At 44.0% G+C, this 15,738-nt stretch overlaps 1 protein-coding gene across 1 annotated transcript in view; it reads left to right on the top strand.

The window, feature by feature from the left end:
- Positions 1 to 15,738, top strand: part of ADGRG2 (adhesion G protein-coupled receptor G2) — a 121,867-nt gene that overhangs the window by 36,480 nt on the left and 69,649 nt on the right. The window contains exon 2 of the mRNA XM_042974619.1: positions 4,548 to 4,590. The gene's annotated coding sequence lies outside the window, so the exon portion shown is untranslated. The remainder of the gene's footprint in view (positions 1 to 4,547; positions 4,591 to 15,738) is intronic.

Genomic DNA, 15,738 nt, shown 5'->3' with positions numbered 1-15,738 from the left:
GTTTCTCCTCCTCTGCCCCTCGGAGAGCTGGAGAACACCTAGCTGCCTTTTTTTTCTTTTTCCTGTGAGTGTCTCGTATACTCAGCGGCTATTAGTCATGATCCATCACGATCTCCCTGTGGACACGCAGTGTGAATTTTTCCCAGTCCATTCGCATGATGTATTTTTTAAAATTTTTTAAAATGTTTTTTATTTATTTTTGAGAGAGAGACAGACAGACAGACAGACAGACAGAGCCAGAGCCAGAGCATGACAGGGGAAGGGGCAGAGAGAGAGGGAGATACAGAATGTGAAGCAGGCCCCAGGCTCCTAGATGTCAGCACAGAGCCCAATGCGGGGCTCGAACCCACTAACGGTGACATCATGATCTGATCCGAAGTCGGACGCTCAACGGACTGAGCCACCCGGGCGCCCCGTTCACATATTTTTAATACGTTCCATTGGTTTTCTGCTCCATCTCTCCAGGGTCCCTTCTGGCCATCCTCTGCTTTGCTCTTTATGCGTCAGGAACGTCAGCTGATTCCAAGTCCTGCCCACTCCGTGCCGGTCATGGGCTCTGTGTCTTGATTTAGGCTGTTTCCTCTCCGGAATGCTCTTTTCCATTTCTTCACGTAAAAGGGGTCGTGCACCCTTTGGGATGCGGCATGACTGTTACCTCCTCGAGGTGTTCCGTGCCTGCATCCATTTCCCTGCACTGGTTGAGTTTCCTTCCTCAGAGCTCCTGCCATGCCTGTGACAGAGTCTGCAGCCGGTTCATCTGGCACTTCCAGAAAACTCGACATTCTGGATTCAGGCTCCGAAGTTCCTCTTGGCCGGGCACCCTTCGGCAGGGTGCAGCCTGCGGAGCCATACAGAGTGGCCCTGTTATTGGCATGTAGTAGGCATTCAGTAAATGTTTGTTGCATGAATTATCTTCAGAGTTTTCCAGAGCCTTGTCACAATTTAACTCTTCTCTAGCAGTCTGTGTGGGTGAAGATCTTATTAGGTTGGGTCTGATCGGCAGTGGGACCACCGCACGGTTCTGCCATCCCTCTTTTGTTTGTGCCTCGATGGTGATACCCACTACTCTCCAGTCCAGAACCTGCATATCCCTGGCCTTCTGTGCGTGCCCACAAGCCTAACCTTCAGTGTCATCTCTGACAGTGCAATTTGCTTTTCCTACTAGTGTGGAGAAGCCTCTCTTTGTTGATTTCTTCACTCGTTCCCGATTTATCACAGCCTCTGTGTTTGGTCCTTTCTTCCATGGTGGTGTCAATGCCAGGAACCCTCTGCCATTCTCTGTCCCTCGGTCCGGGCCACTACTTAATCATTAGGTTTCAAATGACGTGCTGAGTCTTCCAGGAGGGCCTTGTGTCGCCATGTGTCGCCAGCCAGCGGGGGTTTTTCTTTTTGTTTTTTTAAATTGATCCCTGGACCAGCTTTGCATTGCCCCAGAGGGCAGTGGTACAACTGCCTGGGGCTGGCTGGCTGTTACTTGTGTGCTTGGCCTCTTCTGCTGATTACCCCCAGGATGCTTGGGTCCTGTGGCCTGCACCCAGGGCCTCTGCGGTCTGTGAGCTCCGGAGTCCCGATCCTTGGATGGGGCTTGCCTCTCTGAGAGCTTACTTGACACTGGAGCGGGGCTCTGACCATATACGCAGCATTTCTTCCCACCCAAACCACTTGTCCAGTCTGCTTACCCTTTTTCTCTCCCTGCTCGCGCTGGTATTACCCTGGCTTTTAGCCAGCTTGATAAATGGAGGAAGTTGGATGTACTTCCAGCCTCCCGGATGTCATGCTCTGGGGCAGTCTGCAACCGCGGGAGGTTTCAGTTAATCCTAGCCGTCGGTGAATTTGCTGTTCTCTGAGAACTTTCTCTGTTCTGTGCCATGTCTTGCATAAGTCGATATGGTTCCTTTTGTGACTTGCCCTTTCCTTTCAGTGATGTAAGGAGCCCAAACATTGGCAGTCACTGTACCCTTCCCCCCCCCCCCCCCCCCCCCCCGCCCCCACATGGTCTCTCTTTCTTTCTAAGTGGATTAGGGCAGGGCCAGTGGACATGGCCTCCAGCTGAGCCATTGATGGCATTAGCTCCTAGTCAGCCTCCCTCCCTCTGAGCTTGATTTGGGAGCTCTTTCTGGAGAACCTGGATGTCTTGGCTCTCCTTCTCTCCTGCTTTTCCTAGCTGGAAGAAATAGATTTCATTGCATAAGCAATACACAAATACGTGTCTTGTGTTCATCCTTTTCCCCCATCACACTGCATTCTGTGGAGGCTTGGTGGGTTTCCTTCCAGGCTTTTTCATGTGCATTCGCACTTGCCCCTACTTAAATAAGTATGCACACGTAGAGCTTTGCTTCTTTCTTACCAGATCCTAGTTTATGTATTATTAGGAATACTTGATTTTTTTTTCTTCTGGCTTACATGTACTCACAATCTCTATATGTCAATACATGTAGGTCAACTTCATTTTCTTAAGCATTGCATAATATTCCATAATATGGATGGACCATTATTTTTTTTTAATGTTTATTTATTTTTGAAGGAGAGAGAGAGTGTGAGCTGGGAGGGACAGAGAGAGGGAGACACAGAATCGGAAGCAGGCTCCAGGCTCCGAGCCGTCAGCACAGAGCCCGACGCAGGGCTCGAACTCACAAACCGCGAGATCGTGACCTGAGCCGAAGTCGGACGCTTAACCGACTGAGCCACCCAGGGGCCCCCGGATGGGCCATTCTTTATTTAACTGTTCATCTGCTGATGGGTGCTTAAGCTTCCCCCACACCAGAAGCTGCAACGACAGGTTTTTTGTGTGTATGTGTATCAATGTTTCTGTAGGGACAACCTCTGGAATTAGAATTTCTGAATCAAAAGCTATACACCCTTCACATTTCAAAACCTAGCTGAACTATTCTCTCTAAGTTGACGTTTCCACCAACATTGTATGTGACTGTTCATTTCTCCACATGCTCCCTAGCTCTGGATATTACTGGCCTTTAAAATTTTTTCCTCCAGTGGGCAAAACAAACCTCATTGTTGTTTGCCTTCTTTTTTTACCTGAAAGTACTCCAAAGGAGCAAAGAGAGCCTCATGTTGTTTATTAATAAACTTGGTTACCAAAAACCTTTGTGCTTTACTGTGGTTATCGATAAGGTTTTGAAGAGGCAATGTTCTTGAGTTGCGAAATTTCATCAAAATCCCTAGGTAGAAAACCCTCATTTGCACAAACGTGAAGTGAAATTATTTCCATACTCAAGTCACAGTCGATTTGTTTCTCTGTTTGATTATCTGAATGTTTTTCACTTGTTAATCCTACATTCATTCCACATTGAGCATTGGGCCATGTGTTTGCAATTTGTTCATGCTAGGACAGGATGTCATACTTGGCCTTCGTTTTTGTCTTCTTTAAACATTGCTTAATGAAGTTTTTCTGACGTATCAGACTTTATTAAGAGCTATTTTTTTTTCTAAGATTTTATTTTTAAGTAATCTCTGTACCTAGTGTGGGGCTCGAACTCACAACCCCAAGATCAGGAGTCACATGCTCCACCAACTGAGCCACCAGGTGTCCCAAGAACTACTTTTTTTTTTCTTTTTTTGGTAAAGAACATATCATGATCAATAGAAACTCACCATGACTCCTTATTTGTTCTTTGAATTCATATCTTGGATTCTTCGTTGAGCATTGAACTTCTGTCTGTTGACTGAAGCCAGTAGTAGGTCACTTGGTTCCAAGATCACCTATAGATTGTTTCCTCTTAACAAATCTTGATTTGAAAACCGTTATGCCTGTATTTCACATTGAGGGGACACCATTGTATGAAGTGAGTTCTCTTCTCGTATGAAGCGTATTAACTCTTCGAGTTAATAGTCATACCAGTGTTTTGGTTTCGAAGTAAAGCGTAATGGAATATTCTGAAAGATACAAGTCAGTTTGTCAACATCGCACTCTGCTTTGGGTGGGCATCCCTTTCCCTTTCGCCGGTATGCATCTGCTTTGTCCCTCACTCAGGTCATTGCCCATACTCCCACATCCCCCTTCCAATTCTGAGCCACACGTAACAGTCAATACGGTTATTTATGTGGTCCCTCTGTGGAGAAAGAATTCTGCCTCTGGCTTTAGGGGCACAAGAAACATAAATGACCCAATTCTTGGTATCAAGGAGTTTATGTTCTAGGGAAGTTAAGTCACAAAAACATAAAGAAATATCTGACAAAGCATGGTTTCTAGAAGGGACTCCCTTCCCCCGCCGACCCGGCCACTTCATTCTCCAGTGCCCCTATGATGCTGTTAATGAAGCCTGAGACTGAGCAGTCATAAACGCTACTAAAACATTAACCTGCTCCTCCCCAACAGTGGCTTTGGGCTGGTCTTCAGTTTAAAACGAGTTCCTTAAGAGCAGGGTTTGCTTCCTCCATTTCTTTTGTTAACTCTGCTTCCAAGTTCAAGCCCTGATATATGGCAGGGTGGTCTGTGGGCCATGGCTGATGGGCTGATGGTAGCTTCAAGCATTATGGTGCCAAGAAGCCAACTTGCCATTGATCTAATTTTTTTTTTTTTTCATTTTCAGATTTGTGCAGAGTCTCCATCTTTTCTCTTGAACTTCCTGTCAGGTGAGTGAGGCTATTTCTGTGTGATAATATTGTAGAAATAATGAACATATTTGATTGTTTTTTTTTTCCCCTCGAATGACCTCCCTTCATTTCAAATCCCCATCCCCTTAACTACTGTATTCTGTTTTGTTTTGTTTTAAACTCCTCACTCCCACTTGGAGGCTTCTTCTGTAGACATTTTCTTTTCCTCAGGGATTCTATTGTGGAACCATTTCTTCTTGCTAGTCCAGTTGTTTTTTGAGAACTTTCACTAATGGGTACAGACTTTGAAGTTATGTGGCGCAATAAACTCTGGGGAAGGAAAACGATCATTTCCAGAGAACTCTTTGGGATTTGGTTTCACTCTTTTCCCCTTTCCTTCTCCCTGGACTGACTTCTCTGTCTCCAATAGCTCTTCTCACGCATTGAAATGGACTACTGAACATTCTCTTTCTTTTTTAAAAAAACTTTATTTTGGGGAGAGAGAGAGAGAGCATGAGAGGGGGAGGGGCAGAGAGAGAGGAGGGACAGAGGATCCGAAGTAGGCTCTGCGCTGATAGCAGAGAGCCTGATGAGGGACTCAACTCGTGAACCGTGAGATCATGACCTGAGCTGAAGTTGGACGCTCAACTGACTGAGCCACCCAGGCGCCCCTGAACATTGTCTTTCTTACCTGAAGTGCTGTGCCCATGAAGCTTCCAAAGGCTCCTCCCAACGAGATTTCTGCTCCCAACTCTTCTACACGTAATTAAAAGAATTTTTTTTAGTGTTTATTTATTTTTGAGAGAGAGAGAGGCAGAGAGAGAGGGAGATACAGAATCCGAAGCAGGCTCCAGGCTCCAAGCTGTCAGCACAGAGCCCGACGTGGGGCTCAAACCCCCGAACTGCGAGATCACGACCTGAGCTGAAGTCGGATGCTTTACCGACTGAGCCATCCAGGCACCCCTACACAGGACTTTTTAAACCTCTACTGACTTATACTTCCTGTTTCCTTTGAGACACCTAAATATTGCTTATTTCTGGTTCTTGACTGGTATAAACAATAGAAATCTTGTAACCGATACAACGGTTTATTGCTGTTAACATAAATTAGAACAATCCTATTATAATTTAAATGATAAATAATACACGTTGTTACTATGTTAAATCCCGATAAGTTATTATTGTAAATAAGGTTAAAATGTCTGAGCAAGGTCACCCAGCTAGTGAATGGCCACGCTGGGACTTGAAGCAGGAGTTGGCCCGGTGTGATGACAAAAGCAAGGAAGGACACAGAATACTGGCGGGTGGTTTGCTTTCCTTCGTCCCTCACTTCTTCTCAAATACGATCTCCTGATGATACAAACCATGTACTTCTGCCCCACCCCTGTCCCCATCTTTCGGTGCAGATCACCATCTTGGGGAGGCTTGTAAGGAGAGTCTCCTATTTTTTTCCTCTCCATATTGATGAAATTATTGTGTAGCCACAGATTCCAGACCAAATCAATTAAAACATCTTTTTTTGAGTGCCTGCTGTGGGTGGAGTTGCATGCCGCTGGGGTGGGGGTGAGGTGGAGACTGAGTCTATACGGGAGAGGATGTTGTGTTCCGGTGCCTTGTTTTTGTTTTTAGGCAAAGTTGACTCGCATGGACCATGAAGAGAAAGTTAAAAAAAAAAAGTCACTATTTATTTGGCTACACCAATGACCAGTGAATCCAAGTGCATAGTGGCTGTGAGTTCTGGAGGGCAGGAAAGATATCTGTCCTGTGTATCGTAGTATCATAAGTCCCATGTGTAGTACCTTGCATGTAACGGAACCTCAATAAATTTCTGTAAACTAGATGGATGCTAAGAGACTTAATGACAGAGAACAAATGGAGGGAGGTGGACGGGACATGGGCTGAATAGGGGATGGGTACTAAGGAGGGCACTTGTGATGAGCAGTGGGTATTGTACGTAAGTGAAAAATCACTAAATTCTACACCTGAAACCAATTTCACCATATATGTTAACTAGAATTTAAATAAAAACTTGAAACAACAACGTCAGCAAAACTAGGTGAATGTAGGAAATAATTCCAAAATCTTAAAGTTTATTTTTTTATTTTGAGAGGGAGAGAGCACATGTGCACACGAGCAGGGGAGGAGCAGAGAGAGAGAGAGAGAGAGAGAGAGAGAGAGACAGAGACAGAGAATCCCAAGCAGGCTCCGTGCTGTCAGCATAGAGCCCGACGCGGGGCTCGAGCCCACGAACCGTGAGATCGTGACCTGAGCCGAAACCAAGAGTCGGGTACTTAACCAGATGAGCCACCCAGGTGCCTCCAGATGAAGAATTTATGTCCAGAGAATTTAAGGGACGGATTAAGGTCACACTGTAGGTGGTGGAGCCTGGATTCGAAGGCAGGCGGACGGCTCTACCACGCATGCTTTTGTTCGACATATTTACCGGGCGTCGGGAGAGGAGCCTGAAGACTGAGGGGAGAGACAAAAGCAGGCTTTCGCTTTGCCTTTGGGTAATCAAGAGGATGGTGGATTGCAGGTAGGGCAGCGGAGAAATTTGGAGATGACTGAGGGAGTTGAAAAGTAGAACGCCTCTCAGAGTTTTGTTTACTTTAAGCACACGATTTATTTCTAATCTTGCACATGTGGTATCGCATTCACTTGTATTGAATAAAGCTTTTTCTCCCCCCTGCGTTAGAAAGCACTTAATGCTTCCTGAGGAAATCATTTTGCACCGTCAAGACCCAACGAATCGTGTCCTTCCATTTGCTTCTAGAGACGTGAAAGCTTCATATTACAATCATGCCATATGGTTCCCCCTTGACTTGACTTCGCTATGATAAATGACACACAAAGCTGCCATTTTGGAGTTCATATGCAGCACTTACCGGTTAACCGAGTTTCTGTCATCGTTAGGACATGGGTGTTTGGGGGCATATGAGCGGTCATTTCTCTTTTTACAGCATTGCTGGCTTTAGTTCTTGATGACTTTATCTTCAAAACATTTTGTTGCTGAAGTTTGGAATGGTTCCTTTTGTGCTGTATTTATTCAAATTACCCCAGTTTACAAGATTTGAAACTGCTGCTAGACATTTCTGTGAGCATGGCAGAGACTTCTGTAAATAGTCTCATTTGATTTATGAAATGGGTCAAACTGTGAGGACTTTCCTTGTCAGGTTTTGGCATCAGGGTTGTCCTAGCCTGGTGAAAATGAGTTAGGTTGTGCTGTCTGTCTCTGTTCCTGGAGTGTTTGTGAGACTGAAATTCTTGTTTTTTAAACATTTGCTAGAATCACCAGTGTAAACATCTGAGACCAGACTTTTCTTTGTCTTTGGGAAATTTTTTGAGACTTAATGGTTATACATCGATTCATGTTTACTCTTTCTTCTTGATTCTTTGTTGGTAAGTTGTATGTTTTACATAGGGATGTGCCCATTTCTGTCTAGATTTTCAAAATTATTGAATAAAGTTATTCCTAAGATCCTTTAATCTTGTATGTTTATAGCATTTTCAGTTATGTTGCTTTTTAAATTCTTTCTATTGGTTATTTGCTGATACTCACTCTCTCTTTTCTTCCCCCTTTGCCTCCCTCCCTCCCTTCCTCTTAAATTTGCCAGAATTTTCTTTTCAAACACCAACCTGGGCTATGTTAATAACCTTTATTTTATGTCTTTTTTTTCTATTATCATTATTTTATGCTTTTATTTTTGTTATTTCCTTTCTAATTCTTTGGTTATTTTTAATGTTTTATTTATTTTTGAGAGACAGAGAGATACATAGCACGAGTGGGGAAGGGGCAGAGAGAGGGAGACAACAGAATCGAAGCAGGCTCCAGGTTCTGAGCTGTCAGCACAGACCCCGACGCGGGGCTCGAACTCATGAACTGTGAGATCATGACCTGCACCGAAGTTGGAGGCTCAACCAACAGAGCCACCCAGGCGCCCCCTAATTCTTTGGGTTTAATTTGCTGGGTTTTTTCCCTCAAACTTCTTGAGAAGGAGCTTAAGTTATTAATTTTAAGGCTTTCTTGTTTTCTAATATGTACATTTAAAGTTTTTATGTATTTAATTTATTTTAAATAGATTTTTGAGAGAAAGAGAGTGTGCGCACACGCATGCGTGTCGGGGAGGGGCAGAGAGAGAGAGAGAGACACAGAATCCGAAGCAGGCTCCAGGCTCGGAGCTGTCAGCATAGAGCCCGATGCGGGGCTTGAACCCAGGAACCTCAAGATCATGACCTGAGCTGAAGTCGGACACTTAAACGACTGAGCCACCTAGGCGCCCCTCTCATATGTACATTTAAGATGTAAACTTTACAGGTCTTTAGCTGTGCCCCACATGTTTTGAAAAAGTGTTTTTATTATATTACCAAATATTTTCTAATATATGTTATGGCTTCTTGTTTGACCTCTAAGTTATTTGTTAAATAACAGTTCAACTTTTTGTTATGGCTTGATTGTCTTGTGGTCAGAGAACATGCTTCTTTTCTTTTCCCCAATTCTGTAAAACAGTTTTGAGACTTCTTGTATGGCTTGGTTTTCATAAATACTCCAAATGGAGTGGAGGGTTCATACATGGTCTTTAAGTCAGGTTCGTTAAATGTGTCATTCAAATATTCTGTATCCTTAGTGGCTTTCTTATTTGAATTTTACCAAATGATGATAGAGATGTAAATTTGTCATCTTCCTATTGAATTGGACCTTTTAGGAATGAACCATTTTAGTTACAGGTAACGCTCTTTGCTTTAAAGTATTATTTGGGGCACCTGGGTGGCTCGGTTGGTAAGCTACTTAAGCTCCTCAGGAGAGTCAAAACAAATAAATAAACTTTAAAAATAAATAAATTTTAAAAAACCAAAAAAATTAAAACATTAAAAAATAGAAAGAAAGAAAGAAAGAAAGAAAGAACGAAAGGAAAGAGAGAAAGATCACCCAAGATTCATCTTGGTCCAGGGCCCCCTTTTGTGGTTGCGGACTCTGATGTACATGGCAATCCCTGGGGTTGTACAGTGTGTATAAGCTACGTGACTGTATGCCATAGCCCTGCTGGACCCCTCCAAGAAATGTGCTAGATCTCTTCAATTTCTTTAAACATACTAACAACGATCATATTTTGAAAGATATGTATGCCATCAGTGCAACTTTGAACGGCAATAAATGATAAATCTATCTTTATCTAAATATAGAATAACTAGAGAATAAGATTTAAAAGGAGGGGGGCGATAGCTTGAGACCACTTTAGGGCAGGTCTCGGTAAGGGTTATGCTCTGTTACCTCTGCTTAATTGCCATAATTTGATTATACCACGGCTGCCACGACATATGCAATGATCGATATTTTTTTTTTTGACCTAAGTAACAAGGGGTGTGATAATGGTTCCGCAAGCCTCCTAGAAAATTTTATGCCTTTGAGATATTTACAGTGAGTCATAAGTGTTGACTAACCAGACTTGCACAAGTGGAAATTGAAAAGGGAGGTACTGGAGAGGTTCTCAGTGCAGATGAAGCAGTTGACTTGGATCATTCAGCTGTCAAAGAAGTCAGAGAATCTCAAGGTTGCTTTTTTTTCCCCGCCTAGAGTCTCTGGTTAGATGTTTAACTACTCTAAAAAAAAGAATCAGGAAACTATTAGTAAGAACATAACCGAATTTCGATTCAAAGTCGACCAAAAGATCCTGATTCAGCAAATACCTCAGAAAAAAAATGTTCTTCAGTGATCCGAGAATACACTGGGTTCACTTACTCACACCAAACCTTCTGCTGGGTACAATAAAAAATTGTGAACAAAATATTAAGAGCATTTTCTTAAATATAGCAAAGAGCTAACAAGAGAGAAAAGAATTACCAGGCCGGAGATGGAGGGAAAGCGAGAACTCAAGGAGGTAATGTAAACAAAGGAACCCTTTCTGTGTGAGCTTATGGGCCTAATGAAGCAACCTGGAGCTCCAGGTACGAAATACAAAAGAAGAGCTCAGAGACATGGAGAGAAAAATACAAGGCCTAACATATTCTTAAAATTCAAAAAGGAGGGAGGGAAGAGTTAGAGAGAGAGAGCGAGTGCACACAGGCCGGCTGCTTCGGCTCAGGTCACCATCTCAGGGTTCGTGAGTTCAAGCCCTCTGCTGGCAGTGCAAAGCTTGCTTGGGGTTCTTTCTCTCCGGGACTTCAGCTCTCTGTACCCTTTCCCCGCCCACATGGTCTCTCTCTCTTTCTCTCAAAATACATAAATAAAACTTTTAAAAAAATGAAAGCATTATTTGTCTGATATTAGTATAATCTGATAATATAGCAAAAAATTAGTATATTTTCTTTTGCTTAGTATTGGCATCGCACATCTTTCCCATCCTTTTGTTTGCAAACTTGCTGTGTCATTATGTTCTAGTTGTGTCCTTGTAAATAGCATATTTGGATTCTTTTTTTCCAGTCTGATGATCTTTGCCTTTTAATTGAACCGTTTAGTCCATTTATATATACATTTTTTAATATGTGTTTTGAGAGAGAGAGAGAGAAGGAGAGAGCGTGCATGAATGGGGGAGGAGCAGAGCGAGAGAGGGAGACAGAGAATCCCAAGCAGGCTCCGCACTGTCAGTGCAGAGCCCGACTCGGGGCTTGATCTCGTGAACCGTGAGATCGTGACTTGAGCTGAAATCAGGAGTCAGACGCTTAACCTACTCAGCCACCCAGGTGCCCCAGAAGACTTTAACTTCTTAATTTCATTTTTTTACCTCCTAATTGATATCTATATCTGTATTATATACTGTATATGTAAATAATATAGGTGTCATATTTTTATGCTGTCATGTTTCATTTATCCCTGCAAGATATTAATGTTTTATACAGTAAACATTCATTTGGATTTACCAGTATATAGTGCCACCGTTAGCTCTGGGAAACTGGGGTGTCTGACCTGTGTCTCATGCTTTAGAAGGCCCCTCTCTGGCCCTTCCCTAGTCATAGCCTCTCCAAAGGGTGAGAAGTTTGCAACACAAAGAAGTGATGCCCACCTGGAACGTGGGACCCTGGAATCCCCTATCCGGTCATTCTGTGCCTATTTCTAGGACCTGAGCAGGCCTCTTCATGCTGCAGGTATACATCCCTTTAGACCTAAGGGATGACCAAGGGGTAGCTGCTTACCGGGAGAGAGGGGGGTTAAACGTACAGGCTGGGGTATCCGCATGCATACGCACAAAGCCTCTTGTAATTTGAGATGGAGCCCTAGTGGAAGAATAAGGGCAAATTGGACCTCCTTTTGTTTTTTTTAAGTAAGCCCTATGCCCATTGTGGGGCTTGAACTCATGACCCTGAGATCAAGAGTCATGTGTGGGGCACCTGGGTGGCTCAGTTGATTAAGCATCCGACTCTTGACTTCAGCTCGGGTCACTGATCTCATGGTTCGTGGATTCGAACCCCACGTGGGGCTCTGTGCTGACAGTGCAGAGCTTGCTTGGGATTCTCTCTCCCCATCTCTCTGCCTCTCCCATGCTCACTCGCACACTCTCTGTCTCAAAATACATAAATAAACTTAAAAAAAGAAAGAATCACATGCTCTACCAACCGAGCCAGCCAGGAACCTGGATCTCCTTTTTTTTAAATTTTTTTTTTTATGTTTATTTAGTTTTTGAGAGAGACGGACAGAGCACGAGTGGCAGAGGGGCGGAGAGAGAGAGGGTGACACAGAATCCGAAGCGGGCTCCAGGCTCTGAGCTGTCAGCACAGAGCCCGACATGGGGCTCGAACTCACGGACTGCAAGGTCATGACCTGAGCCGAAGTCGGCCGCTCAACCGACTGAGCCACCCAGGCGTCTCACCCCGGCCCTCCTTTCAAACTCTTAACCTGTATATCACAAATGTTAGGAATGGGCCTGGTCACATATTAACCACTTTTCCTTCTCCTTCATTCCTTGTTGCATCTCAGATCTCATTGTTTGCCCGCGTACATCTTTTAGGATTTGTTTCAGTGAGGATTTGTAGGTAGTGAACGATATCACAGTTCTTGTTTGGTCTTCTGGCTTCCATTGTTTCTTCTGAGAAGACAGATGTCAGTCTATCACGTGCTCTTTTGAGGGTTAATTGTTTTCTCTCAAAGACATAAAATTTTCTAGGAGGCTTGCGGAACAATTATCACACCTCTTGTTACTTAGGTCAAAAAAAAATATCGATCATTGCATATGTCGTGGCAGCCATGTACATCAGAGTCCACAACCACAAAAGGGGGCCCTGGACCAAGATGGATTTTGGATGATCTTTGTTTGTTTGTTTATTTATTTATTTTATTTATTTATTTATTAAGTTTATTTGTTTTGAGAGAGAGAGAGCATACATGCAAGCATGAGCAGGGGAGGGGCATCGAGAGAGAGAGAGAGAGAGAGAGAGAGAGAGAGAGAATGAATGAATGAATCCCAAGCAGGCTCTGTGCTGTCAGGGCGGAGCCCCACATGGGGCTCCATTTCACGACCGTGAGATCATGACCTGAGCTGAAATCAACAGTCAGACGCTTAACCGACTGAGACACCCAGGCGCCCCTAGATTTTACTGTTTAAATGCGAGCAGATAGTTTTCTTTGCAGTTGATGCTATCTCACCAGCCATGCTTAGCACCTTGAAAATGTGCTAAGAGTCGATGGCTATTCAAATCATCTTTCTCGATGGCCTAGATAGCACTGAGCTAACCCAACTTACACCAGAAAATGAAGAAAAGTTCTAGCTCAAAAAGGTAAAAATGACTTTTGTGTATAATGAATAAGGCTTTCAAAATCCACAGATTTCCTCCTTGGTCGGTGATCCTAGGACGTGATGACTTAGCAGGGTGTTGTCTAGTTTATACAGAAGGCAATAGGAGCCACGTTATTTTAAATGTGATAAAACATCTCCTTTTGGGAAATATATATTCAGCCTTGAGGAAAGGTATTTCAGCCTTGACAACTGAAAGCGGTCTTTTCCGTGGCACCCGGTCTGTAGTAAGTCCTTCTTGATCTGTGTTCTCTTTTCAAGATGATTGCTGGAATCACCCTTCATTCTGGCCTTTCCTGCTGTCGTTGGGAGTTGAGTACAAGCTCTCTTCAGTGAAAAGGCGTGGTTTATTTTGATCAGAGGCCCAAGTTCCAGCACATAATAACCAGTCCCTGTGCACTCTGACTAATTTAACTTTGACCGTATCTTATGTACCACTTAGGAGGTCCTCCCCTAGGACTTGGCAAAGCTCAAGAATGAGGTGGCAAAAATTTTGAAATTATATAATAGCGTTTTGACTTTGTTGATTCATTTCACCTGGTGGATTCAGAACAGTTTACTTCCAAAGACACAGATCCTCAGGAGGACAGCATTGTGGTCTGGTAGAAAGAGTAGGAGTCCCACCAAACAGCCAGATGACCTTGACCCATCGCCTAGAGCATGTTGGTTGGGCCTCTTCCTTGGTCTGTCGAATGAGGGTTTGAGGCTAGGTGAATTCTGAGTTCCTTTCCAGAAGTAAACTGCTCTGAAATCCGATATTTGTACAGTAAATTTTCTAAGTCAGTTCTACAAATTCCAGGTAGAGTTGAGCCTGAGGGCATGTGTATGGGAGAGAGTTTTTTGGTAGAGGTTTGGTGCACTAAATGCAGATTGTTTTTTGAATAGCAGTGCTTTTGGAGGGGGATCTGCACTCAGAAATAAAAAAAATAGATTGATTTTTAAACTTTTTAAATGCAACTTTTTGTGACAGACCCATAAGTGTCCAATTCGATTGAGTTTCAGGAACTGAACACACCCACGTCACCAGCACACAGAACGGCACCTGTACCTCAGAAACCCCTTTGTGCGCACTTGTAATTATTCCACCCGCACCCCCTTCCAGGGGTAGCCGCTCCCCCTGCTCCTCGCTCCATCCGTCAGTTGTGCCTGCTTTTGTACCTCACACGAATGGACTCCTGTACGATATGCATTCGTTCACGTCTGGCCCCTTTATCTAACTTTGTATCTCTGAGATTCATCAATACTGTTGCGTGTAGCTGTAGCGGACACGTAAATTTTCCTCCAGAGAGACATTGCTACATCTCTGCACGGCTATATTAACATTCTGGTTCGAGTGACTCATTTGGGAGGGTCAATAATATGCCATTATGAAGAGAGAGAGGATAAGCGCGCTGAAGAGCAGGGCCAAACCAGAGACATTTTACAGTTTGTGAACGTAGTGTATTAATATATAATACAATTCATTGATTTAAAAAACGTAAGCCCTCTTTGGAAGGAGAGGGATTCACCTGCTGGTCTGAGACGTTATCACGCCGTGTCCAAGGAAAGAGTTACCTCCGTGGCATTGGTGATGGCTATGAAATTACAGGATTCTTAAAGACCGACAGCTTTTCCTGGAGACTGAGAAATTGTGTTTTATCCCCGTCTGTCCATGCCCTCACCCACATAACCCCTGCACTGTTTCACCCTGCACGTACTAGGGCGCAAAGTAGGTATTGGTTGACTGAACGAGTCAAGAGTACAGCTAGCCTTTCTAGTGGCTTCACCGTGCTCACTTAGCACAGCGGCACTCTCGGGTCGGTCCTGTTAATCACAGTTGGCTAGACGGGGCATCTCGGCCACTGGAAAGGACTCGTCCAGAGTCACGCCGACATTGCACGGCAGAGCCAGAACCTTTGAACTCCCGCTCTTTGGCCGCTCAGCCTGCTTGTGCCTGAGCCCGTGGGCAGATTGTGATCTCCTGCCTGGCCTCTCCCTCCCTCAGCGTCCCATGCCAGCCTCGGCTGCTGGCGCCGACTGCCCGTCGGGGGTGCTGCTGGCCAGCTCCTCCACCGTGAGAGGGACAGACGCGGTCTTCGGATTGGCGGTTCTCTCAGCGTGCCGGACCCCCCTCGATACCTTTCTTTTTATTGCCCGTCGATAAATGTCGAATGCATGGATGCACGAATGGTAAACGGAGCTTTTAAATTCAGTTTTGTTACGAACTTTGCTTTTTTAAAAAAAATGTTGACTCTCCCCTCCTGGCTACTAAAAATGCAAGCACTGATCATGAGCTGACACGTAACAGAGAGGAAATCCTTTTACAGTATAAAACATAAGTAAGGGTAGAATGTTTATAGGATTCTCTAACCCCTTCTGATTCTTAGCATCGTTTTAAGCAGCGTTTGTATAGCGTTACTAATTATATATGCAGTGTTTTGTGTTTTTAATTTCTTCTCTTAATATTTTGCGTGTATTGAAGTTT

Source organism: Panthera tigris, chromosome X, assembly GCF_018350195.1.
Source record: "Panthera tigris isolate Pti1 chromosome X, P.tigris_Pti1_mat1.1, whole genome shotgun sequence".
NCBI lineage: Eukaryota > Metazoa > Chordata > Mammalia > Carnivora > Felidae > Panthera > Panthera tigris.
Note: the sequence above shows the minus strand (reverse complement) of the source record. Positions and strands in the feature narration are given on the sequence as shown.